Below are 17,398 nucleotides of genomic sequence, written 5' to 3'. Positions count from 1 at the left end.
ACCCACAATTTTTTTCTTTCTTTCTATTAATATGTGTCTTTCTTTTGACTTTTTTTCCTTTTTTTAATAAATTTGTACAAAACTGTTGAAGAATGTCGTATAACCATTATTGAAACAACTTTTTTATGCACTCGACATTTTAAAAAGAGTAACTCGACAATTTAATCTATATGTTTTCAACTTTGTTTGAAAATGTTCAGGCAATATTTTAAAAAATATGACAGCACCCCTTGGAGATGGGAGGAGTGGCGTTTAAAGAGGCAATTCTGGCGTCACGAGAGAGAGGTCTACCGGAAGTGAATCCTGGTGATTCAACTGGCGATCCGGCCGAGGAGTGGTCGGCGGTGGGGCGCGCGACAATCTGTGCCTTCCCTGCCACCCCTATTGCGCAGTTTTGGCCAAGTTCAGCGAAATGCGCACTAGGGTTTGAGGGTTTGGAAGGAGAATCATAGTGACATTAGAGATTTGCAGGTGGAATCTTGGAGTGTTCATACGGGCGGGTCTCGTTCATATGCATCTCCGCAGAGAACAATTGTTCCAAATTCCACTGCGATTTCTTTTGGTAATCTACCGGCGGTGCTGATGGTCTCGAGCGAGAGATTGATTTTTTATTCGAGAAAGGTCTCATCCATCTCCTTGCATGAGGAGGTCCTGGATGCTACAAAGGCAGGAGCCGCCATTGATGAACCTCCAAACTCAAATAGGAATCGGGGTCCACTTGATAGTCCAATTACTACAGGTAAACTGGCCCGACCCAAGTTTGCCTTCAGGACTTGAGTGGACAATATATATGGGCACTCTTGGTCGGATTCGGTAGGTTACTGGGTGTGGTTGCCGAGAGGGAGAGTGCTCGAGGAAGCATATCTATGGTTTCAAGCAATGGCGGCGGAGATTCGTAGATATGGGGCGTCGGCAAGGCAAATTGTTCGAGCAGTGCAACATAGAGTTGACTCTCGTTCATTCGCGGCGGTTGTTAGAGGTGAGATGAATTGCAACACAGGGAAGGAGATGACGACGGGAGGACTCTCCTTTCAATCTGGTCTTGAAGTTGATCCAGATTGAAGGGAAGGGCCTCCGATGGGTAGAGATAGTGAAGAACGACGGCGCTTTGGCAGAAACCAGCAGATTCGCCGAGATGGTCTGTCTAACTTCAGTAGAGATGGTCAGTCTAACTTTGCTAGAGATGGTCCATCCTACTTTGGTAGGGATGGTCATTCCATCTTCAATAGAGATGGTTCTTCCAGTTGTGGTAGAGATGAATAGAGAAACTTCAATCGAGAGGGGTGCCAACAATTTGATAGAGCTCTAGAACTACAGAAAGGTGGAGGAGATCGCTCTGTGCGTGCAGACCAAGGTGGGGGGTACCTTTCATAAGACTAACAAGAGGCGACTTGATGAGAGAGAGGTAAACTCTTTATAGTTGGAGCATGGCCTTCGCAATAAGTTCAAAAGAGACCAAGAGGAGAAGCGCAAGGGTGACTTAGATTTTTCAAAATCTCAAAGAGATGTTGGGCAAGATGGCAATGTGAAAAATTCTGGAGCCCCTGCATGTGACATATACTGCTATAACTTCAATGATACAGGGCATCATAGAGCCTATTGCACCAAACCTTTGAAAGACGCTCGTACTTTCTTGATCTTATGAAGAAGGGGCTTTCCTTAGCTGCGGACTTTGGGATCTTGAGAGTAGACCATGTCTTATGTCAACACTTATTTATGTTCAAAAGCACAATAGCACATGACGAAGTTCAAGTGTCTTCTCTTCAGGAAAATAGAGCACAATTGTTGGATTATATGCGAAGCTGGAGTTTGCAACTTCAAAACTACAGGTTTTAGCCCTCCTACTGGGTGGGCGCTTCCTTCATCTTGTATGCAAGGGAAAGTGGGTTATGGTAAACTGCAAAGTAAACAAAGTATAGAGGTATATAGAGAGGGTTTCCTTCTCCTAATCCATCATCGAGTTTCGAAAGAAAAAAAACTCGATGGTTCGATTGACGGAAGGGTGCGGCGCCCCGAGCTGGCACCCTTCCTCTTGGGCGACCGGAACTAGAGGTGCACCTGCCCGGGTGGGTAGGGGCGCCTATAGTGGAGGGAGCTCTGCGCGCGCACAGCGAATGTGTTACCACGAGAGGTGTTTGAAAAGTGAGATATAGCTTTGTTAAATTTAATAACTTGTAAGCTTGATTTCTCCTTTGGAGAAATGCACGTGCATGTATGCGCATGTACACGCACCTGAACTTCATTCTCGGAATCGGAGATTTTGGTATAAGATCTAGCTCCGCCCTACGCCTTACACTCCATCGGAGGATGTGCTAATTTGACAATCCTTCTATCTGGCCCCCGTACCCGTAGTGGAGTGCCTTGCTACTTTCAATATGAAAAGGAAGATGAGATGGCACGCATGTACACGCACATGCGCATGTAGACTATCTATACGCGCATGCGCATGCGTACTTACTATACGCGCAGGTGCGCGCGCAGTGCTTCTTAGATTAGAGGGGTCTAGCACCACCTCTTCCCCAATCACCTCCTGGCAAAATTCAGGTAGAGACCATTCGGTTGGCAAGGCCGTTTCGGCTCTTTCAAAACTGCGCAGGCGCGCGCGCAGAGCTCCCTCCACTATAGGCGCCCCTACCCACCCGGGCAGGTGCACCTCTAGTTCCAGTCGCCCAAGAGGAAGGGTGCCAGCTCGGGGCGCCGCACCCTTCCGTCAATCGAAAGCTGCTACCGACTCTTTGTCGATGGACACGGATCAATGTTCGTTGTTTGGCGATCGGTTAGCTCAGTCGTGGTGTTATTAAATGAACCAGTTATGTGCTGTGTGCGACTCCCGCAAAGCGAATGAAGGGAATTTGAAGCACCCCTTTTCCATTCATAGAGAGATCCAATCGTCAAAATCACTAACAAGGCTGTGCTCAATGATAGGTTTCTTAGGGAACAACTGATGTCACGACCAGTACTCTTCTAAACGAAGAAAGAGGGATTCGCGCTACCTCCTACCCCTACAGAAGATCAAATGGCGCGAACTTCCAATCGATTCCTGTGGATACTAGAGCTAGTGAAATGGTTGCTACTAAAGCGTAAACTGCTACCTCACCTCAAGTAGTCGCTGCCACTTCTAGCTAGCAGACCCTAGGGAGGAAGTTGGAAAAGATGTTTTCTATTAACCATTAACTGGCGGAGTCATCGGGCGGGACATACTGGAACTTACGAGCAAGAATTGCTCTATGCGAAGAAAGCAAGATGATGAAGCGAAGCTTCGTAGAAAAGGCTCGTTCCGTGCTTGACTTACGAGCTCGTGTAGTAAGGCCTCGCCCTACTTCAATAAGGGCTTATGCACTCCACTCGTAAATGAGCGTTAGAGCTTTTTGAGCGAGCGAGCGAAGCCTTCCTGGAGCTTCCCCCTTCCCTCACCTGAGAATTGCATTTTCACTTTAGTTTCATCGGTTTAGTTGGTTTGGAGGATTAATTGATTGGATACCCAATCCGCATAATCTTTCAAAGTCACTGCTTCTACGACGATAGGTGTAAAGGCATGATTAGTTCCACGAATCTCACTGCACTGAAAGACTCTAGTAAGACAAAAGATTGGTTCTAAAACAGGTAGAGGAGGTAGGATCAACACTCTACTACAGCTGAAAGAAGACTGGACATAAAGCCACAACATCTCAGAAAAAATAGGTCTCAGAGTTTGTGGTTTTGCTTTTCCATGCATGGGATTCTACATCCTTTACATTCCATCTGGGAAAAAGGCTGGTAACAGAAAGGGGGTGTTGTGTGTGATGGCGATTGAGAGAGGTAAAGCTACTTTAGATATAATAGATAAAGAGATGGTACACCTTCTTAGAGGCAAGAAGGGGTGGAAGATCAGATAGATGAGTGACAATGAATTTATGATCACTTTTCCTGATGATGACATGAGATATCAACTTACTAGATTCAAGGGCTTTGAGTTTCAGATAGTGGAGAAGATTGTGATCAAAGATAATGTGAAACCTACAGAAATGTCTGCAGATACTTCCAGTATTTTAGAGGTGATATGGGTAAAAGCCTTTGGTATTCCTGCTTTTGCTAAGGTTGAAGAAGCAATTTCCGCGATACCTTCCCTAGCTAGTGTCCCTTTGGGGATAGATGAGCACTCTTTGAATGGTCCTGGCCCTGTTAGAGTGAAACTAGCATGTAGAGATTCTTGTCAGATTAGAGGAGAGACATAAGTGTTCATAAATAGATAAGGTCATAAGATTACTTGGCAGGTAGATATTGTTGGCAAACACAACTTGTCTACACCACTTGACAATCCCCCCTCTAAATTTGACAAACACAATGACAAGGATGAGGATGAGGGAGAGGATTTTGGTGGAGATTTTGAAGATAGTCATGACTCTGGTTTTGCTAGATGCAAGAACAGGCTAGTGATGAGGAGATTAGTAAGGAAGGAAATAGTAACACCATCAGTAATAAAAAAAATTGATATTGGTGATAGGAATGATGGTTTACAGAGAGAGGAAGTGTTTGAGGAGGCTAAAGCTAATGACAAAAATAAGATATCCATAGAAAAAACAAGTGTTGATAAACAAAATTCAGACTCTTGAACAAAAAGCAGATTTTGCTGAACTTGGTCCACAAGAATGGAGGGTCAGATATCAATTAGAGGAAGAATTAGAGAGTATTTACCACTGTGAGGAAATTCTTTGGCAAGAGAGATGTGGTGAAAATTGGATTTTAAAGGGAGATGCCAATACTAGTTACTTTCATAGTGTTACCAATGGCGCGAAAAAGAAAGTGTACCATTTTTCTCTTGAAGATGGTGATAGAGTTATTTCTAGGGAAACAGACTTAAAGGATCATATAGAGGGCTATTACAAATAGTTATTTGGTAGAGAAGATAGAGATGGGTTGACTCTGGCTACAGATATTTGGTTTGAATCTGGAGCTCATATGAGGAGGCTGCTTGTCTTGTGCAACCTTTTACCTCTAAAGAAATTGAGAAGGCACTTAAAGAGATAAAAACTAATTCAACATCCCTGTTGGCTTCTCAGTGACTTTCTACAAACAGTTTTGGGGGCAATTGAAACATATTTTTCAGAGATGTTTGATCTGTTCCATAAAGGAGAGTTTAACTATGGCTTGATCACTTTGATTCCAAAATTGAAAGAGGTCAACAATATCAAGCAATATTGACCTATATGTCTGTTGGGTGTGGACTACAAGATATTTACCAAGGTTTTGACTTTGCGGCTGACCCCTTTGGCTGGCAGACTTATTAGCAAATCTCAAACTGCTTTCATTCTCGGGAGGTAGATATTAAATGGTATTGTCATCCTGCATGAAGTTCTTCATGAGTTGAAAGTTACCAAAAAATCTGGGGTTATTCTGAAACTAGATTTTGAAAAAGCTTATGACAAGGTCAATAGAGTTTTTTAGAGGAAGTTCTAAGAAGGAAAAACTTCCCAAAAAAGTGGATACAATGGACCAAACAAGCTATTGAGGGTGCTAGAGTTGGGATTAATATCAATGGTTCTCCCGAAGAATATTTTAGAACCTTCAAAGGTTTGAGGCAGGGTTACCCTCTTTCTCCTTTGCTTTTTAATATGGTTGGAGATGCTTTGGATGCAATACTTAACAATGCTAAAAAGGAGGGGCTGCTAAAGGGTTTAGTGCCTCATTTGATTCCTGGTGGAGTTACTCATCTACAATATGCAGATGATACTATTATTCTTCTAGAGTTAGATGGCCAATCAATTATTTACACAAAATTCTTGTTGTACTGCTTTGGGAGTATATCTGGTTTGAAAATTAATTATGAGAAAAGTGATGTGATTGTTTTGGGTGTTCTTGGTCAAGAACAAAAAAGAGTCGCTAACATGTTGAACTACAAAGTGGGTTCACTTCCTATCAAATACTTGGGGATCCCGGTGAGCGATAATCATCTTAGAGTGAGAGATCTGATGTTTGTAGGGGCAGAAGGTAGAAAAGAGAATGGGAACATGGCAGTGTATGTTCCTTTCCTCTGGTGGGAAAACTGTTCTAATTGAGTCCAGTTTAAGTTCTATCCCTAACTACACTATGGGGGTGTATCTCTTGCTAGAAACAGTTCATAAAAAAATGGAATCTATGAGATCAATTTTTTTGGCATGATTAGGGACAGAAGAAGAGGTACCATATGATCAAGTGGGATTTGTTAGCTAAGCCAAAGGACTTTTGGGGGCCTGGGCCTTACTGACACTAGAGTGATGAATATCTGCCTTTTGTCAAAATGGATTGTGAAATTAGAAAGAGGTGATTGTGATCCAGTCTATGAACTTCTGAGGAAGAAATACTTAGGAGGTGGAGGGTTTTATAGTAGCAGCAATTCTGGAGGATCACAATATTGGAAAGGACTATATTCCATTAAAAATTATACAACTCTAGGGTTGGTTTATATCTTAGGGAATGGAAAGAAAATTAGATTTTGGTTAGATGTTTGGTTGGATTCTTATCCACTAAAGATCAAATTTGAGAAGTTGTACAAGATCTGTTTTCAACAAGAAGCAACAGTTCATTAAGTCCTTGTATAGTGCTTTCCTAATCTCACCTTTAGAAGATCTTTTGGACCCCAGGAGGTGGAAGAGTGGGAAACCATGATTAAGATCACAAATCTTGTTTCTTTGTCTGATGAACCAGATTCAGTTATATGGGCTTTTGAAAAAACTGAAAAGTTCAGCACATCTTCTCTTTACAGACATATTACATTCTCAAGGGTTAGAGATGAGAGTATGATGGAGATCTGGGACAGCATGCTACCTCTGAAGATTAGAATTTTCCTTTGTTATTACACAAAAACATGGTTCCTTTTGCCGATCAATTGATTAAAAAAAGTTGGAAAGGTAGTGAATGGTGTAAATTGTGTGGTCTTAGAGAGACTACAGACCACACTATGTTTCAGTGCCCTATTGCGAAATTTGTGTGGCATTCAGTGCCAGATTCTCTTTGGGTTTTTAGAGAGCTGACTCTTAGAAGTAGAAGTTCTAGAGATTATTTGCTTTTAATTTTTCTTTTAGGTGTTCTATGTTAGACTCTTTGGCTAACGTGCAATGATTTTGTTTTTCAAAATAAAATCTGCCCCTCCCCTCAGGCTATCATTTACGGGATGATTTCATTCATGATGCGGTGGAAACTGCTTGCCAAGGCGTCTGATAGTGTGAAGCTAGAGGAAATGATGCAGAAGATCAAGATGGAGGTGGATGTACATCATCAACAACACTTGGTTGCTAGTTCACCAGCAGGAATTGGATAGTCCTGTCGCTTCCTAGCTTTTTGGTGTTCTTCGGACTGATCTATATGTTGTTACACCTGGTTGCTTATAGTTCTTGTTTCGTTAGAGGTTGTTTAGAGCTGCTGGCTGTTAGAGGTTGTTTAGTCAGAGTTGCTTCGGTAGACTTTTCCTGATCACACTTTGTATGCTGTCTCTATATACGCTGGTAACCCCAGCGTGAATTATGGTGCTTTTTATAACGGCGCCAAAGCATTTGGTCTAAAAAAATATTTTAAAAAATATTGAATCAACATTCCAGCAAAGTCTGTCGAGTCGACATATAGTTATTTAATGAAAATGTTGAATCACAACTCTTTAGCACAGCTGCTCCTAAAGAGGCAACAGAGATAAATCAGGCTGATTCCATCTCAGCCATTGCGGTGGTGGGACTGCAGGCACAGATCACGGTGGAAAGCAACCTCCTGCAGTTTACTTCATCGCTGACAAAGAAGGTTGATCCGCCCATCCTCGAAACTCCAAAGAAGAAGCAGAGCACCCGCGCTAGCAGAAGCCAAAAGCAAGTGCTCAGATTGTTGCACAACCAGGAGAAGACACAAGGCGCCGTAGTGAGCGTCTGGCCAACAGGCCGCAGACATCCATGAAAATGGAGCAACAGGCCACAACACTCTGATTAAGAAGAGTGAAACTTTGGCGCCTGATGCCGAGCCTGATGCAGCCTCACACTCCTGCTTCCGTACACATTTTGCGGAGCCTCTGCCGACTGAAACGATCTCAGGTTTTCAGGGACTGTTTGGCATGGAAGGGACAGCCGGGAGCGACTACAATGCCCTGGCCGTTGAAGACGTCGCCTAACCATGGGCGTTCAGTCATCACTGAGCTACCATTTTCCTCCTATGTTAGTTGTAGTATTCTCTGTTGTGATGCTGGGCATGCAACTTTGTGTGTTTTGTATCGTGCTTGTACTGTTTGCTTTTCTTTGTAATCCTTGGAGAAGTGTAAGTAGGATGTTGGGCAAGATTAAGAGTTGTCTCCATGCTGTGTCAGTTGGGATGGACAATATTTAACGGTGTTTTGCTTGACTCTCTCTTGTCTATTTGGTGTCTCACTTTGTTTCCCAATGAGTGAACAAAATTTTGCAGTTCTGAATTGGAACGCCCGAGGTTTAAATAACCTGGCAAGGGAGGGTAAATTCAGTCTCGGCTAAGAGTGATGCCACAAAATCTGTTATTGATTGGTGGATCACGGTGGTGTATGGCCCTAAAGAAGATAGCGACAAGTTAATGTTCCTGGATGAGATCAAACTGCTCCTGCAGACAACATCAGACATATGGTTGATAATAGGTGATTTTAATATGATCATCGATGCGCAGGACAAGAGCACATATAACCTAATCCGAAGAATCATGGGCACGTTCAGGGATGCCCTAGAGGACTTGGAGCTGAAAGAGATACAACTTAAGGGCCGAAAGTACACATGGACGAATGATCGTAGTGCTTTTTGCACGAATGATTAAGAACTCATGCTTCCTAACTGCACGATGCATGCTGTTTCATCACTTGGTTCTGATCATTGTCCGATGATTCTTGTGGGAGATGTTACACGCAAAATCTATATATCGAGGATTCTGATTTGAGTCTTTTAGGAGCAAATTGCAGGGTTTCCAAGATATGGTACAACAAGCCTGGAACCAGCCATAGTGACGAATCGCTTTCTGAACCTGCACATCAAGTGGTCCCGGGACCACTTGTCAGTTGCCTTTGCTGGGTGGATTTGAGTAGAAAAGGTAACTAGGGTATTTAGGAAATTCGGGGAAATCTAGGAAAATGAAGAAGGGATTATTGCCCTATTGTTTAAGCGGCTGAATCTTTTATGAATCACAGAAAACTAAATACATCACCAAAAATTGTGAATCCATTTTTTTAGTCTTCTAATGCTATGTTCTACAGTATAAAATATGTTCTACCATGAAAAAGCTGTTCTCAATACCATGAATGATTTAATGTACGAAACCATTAGAAAATCATAATTAATTTTAACTCCAAACAATGTAGAACCACTTTTACTAGTTTCATTGTGATTCAGGGAAAAAGAGAAAAAATATTGTTTAACTAGTAATTTGGCTGAACCTAGTAAAATGCATAGTAAATTGAATATTGCCCCAAACATTATGACACCAACTTTGTGATTTATATTGTTTTAATATACATGTTAAAAATATGTGCACTCATAAAAATGCTACTGGGATTTTGGTATTTGATAAATGTGTTGTAAATTGATAAAATCATAATTAATTCATGAAATGTCCAAAAGTTGTGAAATCATATTTTTAGTTTCCTTATGACATTCTCTGTGTAGTAACAATAATTTCTCATATGAAAATATTTTTTAACATGATTTTTCATACAATACTTAGAGAAGGTTTTCAAAATTGCAACATTCATACAGAAATTAATTAAACATCAAATAATGAAACAACTTCTGAAAATCTTCTTTAGTCAAACCCTACACAGTAGAAATATATACAAGCATGAATTTTTTTGTTCTTAATATAAGCTAAATTCTTCTTCTCATTTAAGCTATCAGCAACCCTTTTGGACAGACCTGCACTAAAATATTTATACCATGTGCATACGGACTCCAAATTTAATAATTCTTATTTCCTTGTTTTCTCTACTCGATGTACTTCATCTCCACCAATTTTCATACATTTTGGAGCACTTTGCATAGTATTTCATTCATATTCATTGCGATGCACTTTTTCTCTCTTTAGAGAACGACGAATCGGAGAGCGACGGGGTTGTGAGTTAGGGTGAACCTGAGGTTTTGGTTGAGTGTGAAGCACCTGAGATTGAAGGAAACAAACTATGAATATTGATCCCTTTTATTTTGGTGAAGGTGATGATGGTTAAATTTATATTATTCTTGTATGTTGTAGATGCATTCTTAGGGTTTTGGTTATCGGTATTGAGTTCGGGTAGAACCCAATTGATATGCTTGTGCCATCCTTGTTTACCTTGTTCAATCTTGATCCTTGCAATCTAGGAATAATGTTGTATAGGTCTAGAATTAAAATTGATGCGATAATTGCTTAGTTATGCTTTAGGTCATCGGTAGAAGTCAAGTGGTGGAAGGTCACCATCATTTACGAGCTATAGGGCTTAAAACTTAATCCATGAGTATGTTCAGTTATGGATGATGGGGATTATGTTCATGAGACATGAGTAGGTGGTAGGGGTAGTTCGAAAAAGGAGTCCCAGATGTCATAGGCTGTTTGAGTTGATTAAGCACCAATCGTTGATGCCGTTGTCTTGAGCACTTACCATACTTTCACATATTTAATAATGGAATGAATGAGAAGATTATCTTATGCCATTTTGATGTTTGGTTGGTGATCCTATGGTGTGTATGGTAAAATGAATTGGAGAATTTATGGTGGCGAGGACCCTAGGGATGTCTGAGAATGGACCTAAATATCCTTTGCGTCATAGGGACTAACGCAAATAGTTGGTAACATGTATGAGAAAGGTTGTCACGAGGAACAAATGGATAGACTCGTGCCGTGTGGGTAAAGATGTACCCCTGCAAGGTGTAAAAACTATTCAAATAGCCACACTCTCGGTAATGAGCACGCTTAATGTACATTGGACATCATCATAGAGTTTCAATGAGTTTGTGGAGTTGGATATATTGTGGACTCTCATGAGGTGTTCATAATGTTGTCTATGTTGGGATAAATATGTGGTTACAGAAATTTACATTCATGTACTTGCTTTCCTTGGAGGTTATGTCATTTATTTTGATCAATGCTAGTCGTTCATGTCACATTGTTGATTAAAATGCTTTCCGCTAAATCGATTAAACTTGTGGACTTCCATTGTTGAATCCATGCACCCTCATTGGCCAGGAATATATATACCCATATTATGTAAATCTTACAAGTACCTTTTGTGGGGAACCATTCAAATTGTATTCTAATTAATCATTAACATGATCATTTATACAATCACGACCACAATGACTAACCAGAATCCGATCCTGGTAGTCTCAGCAAGTGTTTTATACCCAAGATCGGAACACAAGCTTTTACAACATGATTCATCACATCAAGGTATAAGGTAGAATATGCTTAGATGCTTACCTTAGTGCTCAGCTTCACAACCAATGGCAACAAACTCTGGATCACCCTCGATCACGCCCATATCACACTCTGGTCCTTCTTTCTCTAAAGAAGAGCTCAAGCAATGTGATGAGCATGAATGAGGTGCAAAGTGGTATGATACAAGATGCATTAAGAGTGAGGATGCAATACAACAAGCTAAGAGTACAAAGACATGCTAAAGAACAAGAAGTTCTCTAATCCAAGCAACATCTGAAATTCTGACTAAATACCGGAAGTTCCGGATTAAGGTCGGAACTTCCAGTATTTTTCCGAACATGGGTTCTCGGGTTGGCAAGTTTTATTTAACCGGAAGTTTCGGATTAAGATCGGAACTTCCAGGTGTGGTTCCGAACATATCCCACATGATGAAATTTAATCTGAACTTCTAGATTAAGGTTGGAACTTCCGGGTGGTCTGGCAGACGTGAGTTCGCAATGATTTCCTCGCCGATTCAACTTGCATGTTAAAACATATCCCACATGAGCATGTGTTGGCACTAAAGTATGGATTCTAGATTTAAATTACCCACTCCACAAGCATGATTCACTAGCTCTTGCTCACCCAAGCATTCCCCTACGACCTCCAAAGAAACAAGAACGAAGTGGTGCTTCGCAAGTACTCAATCCTAGCCCAAAAACTCGAACTTAACCAAACCAATTTGTGCATTCTCACAAGGGGATCCTAGGAGACTTACCCAAGGTCCTTTGTTGAGGCTGGTGAATGTCAGTTGAGGAAGAAAAATAGAGGAAAAAGCTTAAGGAAGAGAGGCCAAGCTGTTGTTCCACAAGCTTCAACCAAAAGAATTTAGGGAGATGAAGGATAGCTCAAATCCTTCGTGCATGCGCAAAAAGCTTGGATGAAAGGGAAGCTTAGAAGCTAGGGAACGCAGTGGTATGACATGCATACCTTGATTTTAGCTTCTTGAGGGAGGATTTGGGGGAGAAATGGAGGGAGTTGAGGGACGAGAGCAGCTCCTTTCTTTGGGCTGCTTTGAGAGGGAGTGAGAGCATGAGAGTGAGAGTGAGAGTGAGGGGAGCTGCTGCTCTTGTTGCAGCCAAAAGAGAGAGAGGAAGTGGTGGGGCCAACTTAGCTCATCTGGGCCCACATGTAAGAGTCTCTTGTCTATTTCAGCTGCTATTTATTTTCCTTCTCTCCTCATTTTTTTTCTCTCCTTTTTCTTGACCCAAACCGAGGTACTCTAGTGCTCCAAAAATTCTAGGAATTTTTGTACAACAATTGCATTACGAGATGAACCAATTTTAATTGGATTCACCAACAACATCTAAGCGGAACTTACCTAAAAGAAAACTCCAAGGTCGGGTATTTTCATAACTCAACAAATATTAAGCCACCATTGGAATTAACAAGCACTTAACAAATGCTCAACAATTAAACATGATGCTTGTGATGCTTATGATGAATGATTATGCATAATGACATGTCTACGATATTTGGGATGTGACACCTTTGTACTCACCTTCTTTTGTTGATTGTTTTGTAGGTGAAGTGTAGGTGTGGGTTTCTTGTACACCGCTGGGTGCAGGGAGGTGCTTGCTATACTACTACTAACCCAGTGGTGCTTATGGGCAATGTGCCACTGGTCTTTTGTTTACTTTTACAAATCCTTCCGCTGTGATTTCGAAGTCAAAATGCAAGGATTAAACTTGTTGTATAACTTTAATACCTAGCGATATGTGAAGTTTATTTCAGAACTTGATGAACATGTTGTAGTAAGCTCTCATGTTTAAATTTCAGAACCTAGCACTTATCATTTGGAACATGTAAAATATTTGAAGACTTGTAATGTAATTTAAAATTGCATTCTATTATGTCTTGTGATGAATACATGTATGTGACGAAATACTGATATATGTGTGATCTTGAGCATGTGGATAACAAATATCGGGGACTATCAATTGTTTTTGTTTTAATTGAGAGTTGGCTGCCATGGTATAGGTTTTAGATGTGGTTTAACATTTGAATCACATTGTTGTGAGCTCATGCTAAGTCTCATCAAAATGGACAGCTGACCTACTTAACTCAATCAAGGACGATTTGGATGTTTCTCACACTTCAGTGACCCACTTTGAGATGATAGTACAGAAGCTTCCCCGCGTGGCCACCAAAGGCACACTTCTCGAGGTTGAGGCAGAAACCAGCCGCCTGATGGTTGTCAAAGGTTTCTTGGAGATCCGCCAAATGACAAGCCTCACGCCCACTCTTCAATACATTGTCATCAATTTATAACTCAACATTGTGCGCCAACTGTTGGGCCAGGACCTTGTACACCAACCGGGAAATGGTAGCCTCGTTGTTCCACAACACAAATGGCATGTGAACGAAGTAGTACGTGCCGAAGGGCATGATGAAGTTTTTCTTATCCTTGTCTTCCTTCTCTATCTATACTTGATGGTACTTGGAGTAAGCGCCAGGGAAGCTCATCATCTTACATCAGGCGGTGGAGTCGACCAGCTGGTCTATGTGGCACAGGGTAAAGGGATATCATGGGCACGCCTTGTTCATGCTAGTGAAGTTGATGCACATTCACCACTTGCCCTTGGCCTATTTTATAAGGACGGGGTTAGCCAGCCACTGTGAGGGAACAACTTTGCAGATGACCCCCACCATTAGAAGCTTCTCCATCCCCACCATTTCGTGTTCCATGCGCTCTATAAAAACCTTGGGGAGCCCTTGTCACACATGCTCGATGATGCTTTTGTACACCCCCAAGAGGTATATGGGGACCATACGAATACGTCAGTGTTAGCCCTCAGGACATCCAAGAGCATGGCCTCGGCCTCCGGGGCCAAGTGCATTCCCACCTGTACGGTACGTTCTAGAACACCCTCTTGCAAATGAACGCATTTTACCTCCCTGTCTGGTCAAGGCTTAGGGAGCCATTTTGGTGGGGGGGGGGGGGTCGTAGGCTTCAATGTCTGTCACCCCTGCATCGAGGGTGTGGACGTTCTTTTTGGCAAAAGCCTGCTTGTATTCTATGTGCCTCACCAGCTCCTAGTCGCCGCAGATAGTGATGAGGCCTCCTAGCCTGGGATCTTCATGGAAAGGTAATTATGGTGGGGGACGACCCCGAACTTGTTCATGGTCACCCGCTCAAGGATGACATTGTAGTCATATGGTACATCCATGATGTTGAAGGTTATTAGCTAAGAGCGGGCTTATGGACCCATGCAAAGATTACGGGGAGCTCCAATTGCCCCAACATGTCAATTGATCTGTTGTTAAACTAGTAGAGTAGCCTCTGCTGCAAGCTCAATCTATTGTAAGGATACAAAGCTGATTGAAGGCTTGGACAAAGAGAGGTCCACAAAGCTCCCTTCCTCGACAAGCACCCTTCGAACCTCCATGTTCGCAATGTTGGCGGAGGTGACTAGTGCATCAAAGTGAGTAAAGTCCACCCCTGCTACATCCTCAGAGGTGAAGAAGATGGGCACATTAGACAACCACGAGAAGGCACTCGATTGAGAGGTCATGCCATGGTTGATTCTTTGGGAGTAAGCACATCATTGCCGCTTGGAAGAATACCTAGCTGCACCACCTCCGGTGATGGTGAGGACCACTAGTTTGGCAGGTCCTCCTTTATGTGTTTCCCTATCAGAGGCAGGGTAGAGAGAGAGAGCCATATGCTCGATCGATCTTCCTCCCTCGACATGTTCCCTAGCTTCCCAGGCTACCAGCCACACCGGGTACCCTTTGTGAAGCAAGACGAGGGTCTGGCAGTCATCGATGTTGTGCCCCCAGCCCATGCCATGGAGGGAGCAGTAGTAATCATCGTCGATCCCTCGGGCCTAGTCTCAGTTCCTTCCTATGATTCTACCTCTGCGCTTGTGCTTGCACCCGTGGCCTCATCCGAGCCCCCCCCCCCCGGCATGGTGTGGTGTCCATGTTATAGACTCGGCGCCATTTGTGTAGTTGGACCCGGTGACCCCTGGAGCCTTCTATCTCATCCTGGGTGCATTTAGGGCCCACTAGAGCCCGGGCACATATGGAAAAGAATCCCGTGCTCGGGGTTGTGACCTTGGCCATGGGTGGGGCTAAGTCATCAATCCAGCCCTCATGGTGGATTTTCTCTTCCTCTGCATGCACGTACTTCTTGAATTTGTTCATGAGCTCCTTACAGTACAGACCGGCTTTCTGTTTAGCCGATCAAGCAATAACCCCAAAATGAGCCCCTGTATAGCTGTGTCGATCACTGTCATTGCAGACATTCCCCTCACTTGAGACTTGACCTTTGTGAAGCGGCAGAACAACTTGCAGAGGGTCTCCCCTGGTCGTTACTTGATGGCGCGAATATGTTGTCGGATGTGGTCAGCTCGACATAGGTGCCCTAGAAGTTGTTATAGCAGGTGTCTCACAGGTGGGCCCAGACGTAGATAGAGCTGGGGTCCAATGAGTTTTACCATCATAGCACCACCTCCTTTAGTGCTATGAGAAAGCACTTCACCATGGTGGCATAGTTGCCCTAGTTTGGCTCGATGGCTAACTGTAGGAGTGCGCTAAGGCTATGTTTGGTTTTCCATACCATGATATTCATGCATTGGATGGTCCAGGATCGGACCTCGTCCACGCCTTTGGTTGGTTGGACCAAACCAAACCATCATGGATGGAGAGGTACCAGTTTCGAGAATATTCAATCTAGATGTTGAACCGTCCCATGCGCTGCAATCGAGTGGACCACACCATCCAGGAACCATACCATTCGCCCTTTTCTTGTTCCCCTTCTCCTAGATTTCGCTGGGCAATCGAGGGGAGAAGAGACAATGTTGTCCTCCATTGCCCCCTCACAAGTCAACGCGCCGGCCGAGCATGCCTCAATCCGGATCTAGGAAACCTCTTTCCTTCGAATGCGACTGCACGTCTCTTCCTTCTCCCATAGGTGCCCTCGTCGTACTCCTCATCTGTCATGTGCTTGCACAGAGTGGAGATCCATCCATCCAGACTCAGTTGATTCATCCTTGTGTTCATTAGTTTGGATGCCATGGCTTGCTTGGATGGATCGCTTGTTTTGTTCTACGGAGTTCTGTTTATTGCGGTCAACGCTCAAACCTGAATCTTTTGTTCTGGGATGGATGCTCCTATCCAAATCCTTCTGGGGTGAATTGACCTTATGGATGGATTACTAACGCATAAAATAGTTTTTTTTATTGAACCAGTCTCTTGTATTTTAAACAGTCTTGCTAGAAATTGAAACACATGTTATCGTTCACCTCGTATGTGCATTCGGTCTCAAATTATAATTGCTGTCAACCATAAGTTTGGCTGCATTTGCATGGTTTCTTAACATATATCTAAAAATTCGATATGGTTGTGTCGACCATACTACCTTTTGCTGAACTGGCCTTTTATAGTTTTATACGCTTGCATTCATCAGTCAGCAAGCACTTTACAATCAGTTTTGCTGTCTTAGTTTCTGAATCTTGGTGCTTGATAAGAATCTTAAACAAATTGCAATGTTAATTTTGGAAACTTCAGAACTCGGTTCTTAGTTAACTTATGTGGACAACTTAAGGACTTACTATAGAACGAGTCAAAAGTAGTGGTACATCAGTGCTGGTTGTACTGGAACCGGAACTAAAGATGTATCAGTGCCAGTTCTTAAGCTTTCACGTGTGAACAATGAGTGAGCCGTTAAGAATCTGCACTAAAACCATTTATCAGTGCCAGTTCGTGACTGGAACCGACACCGATACATTAGTGCTGGTTCCAGCTATGAACCGGTACTGATAAATCAGTATCAGTGCCGGTTCTAGCCACAAATCTGTACTGATGATTGCTACTATCACAGCTTATCTTAAAAAAAATCATAACTTTTACACACGAAGTCAAATGGGAAAAACCTTATATGAAAATTGTAGATTTCGACGAGATCTATAACTTTGTAGTTGATAACTTTTTAATTTGAGATCATTTAAATGTCCAAATAATCTTAACAAAGTTTCAGCTGTGTTTGATGACAACTCATCAT

Source organism: Phragmites australis, chromosome 3, assembly GCF_958298935.1.
Source record: "Phragmites australis chromosome 3, lpPhrAust1.1, whole genome shotgun sequence".
Lineage (NCBI taxonomy): Eukaryota > Viridiplantae > Streptophyta > Magnoliopsida > Poales > Poaceae > Phragmites > Phragmites australis.
This window is presented reverse-complemented; position numbering follows the sequence as displayed.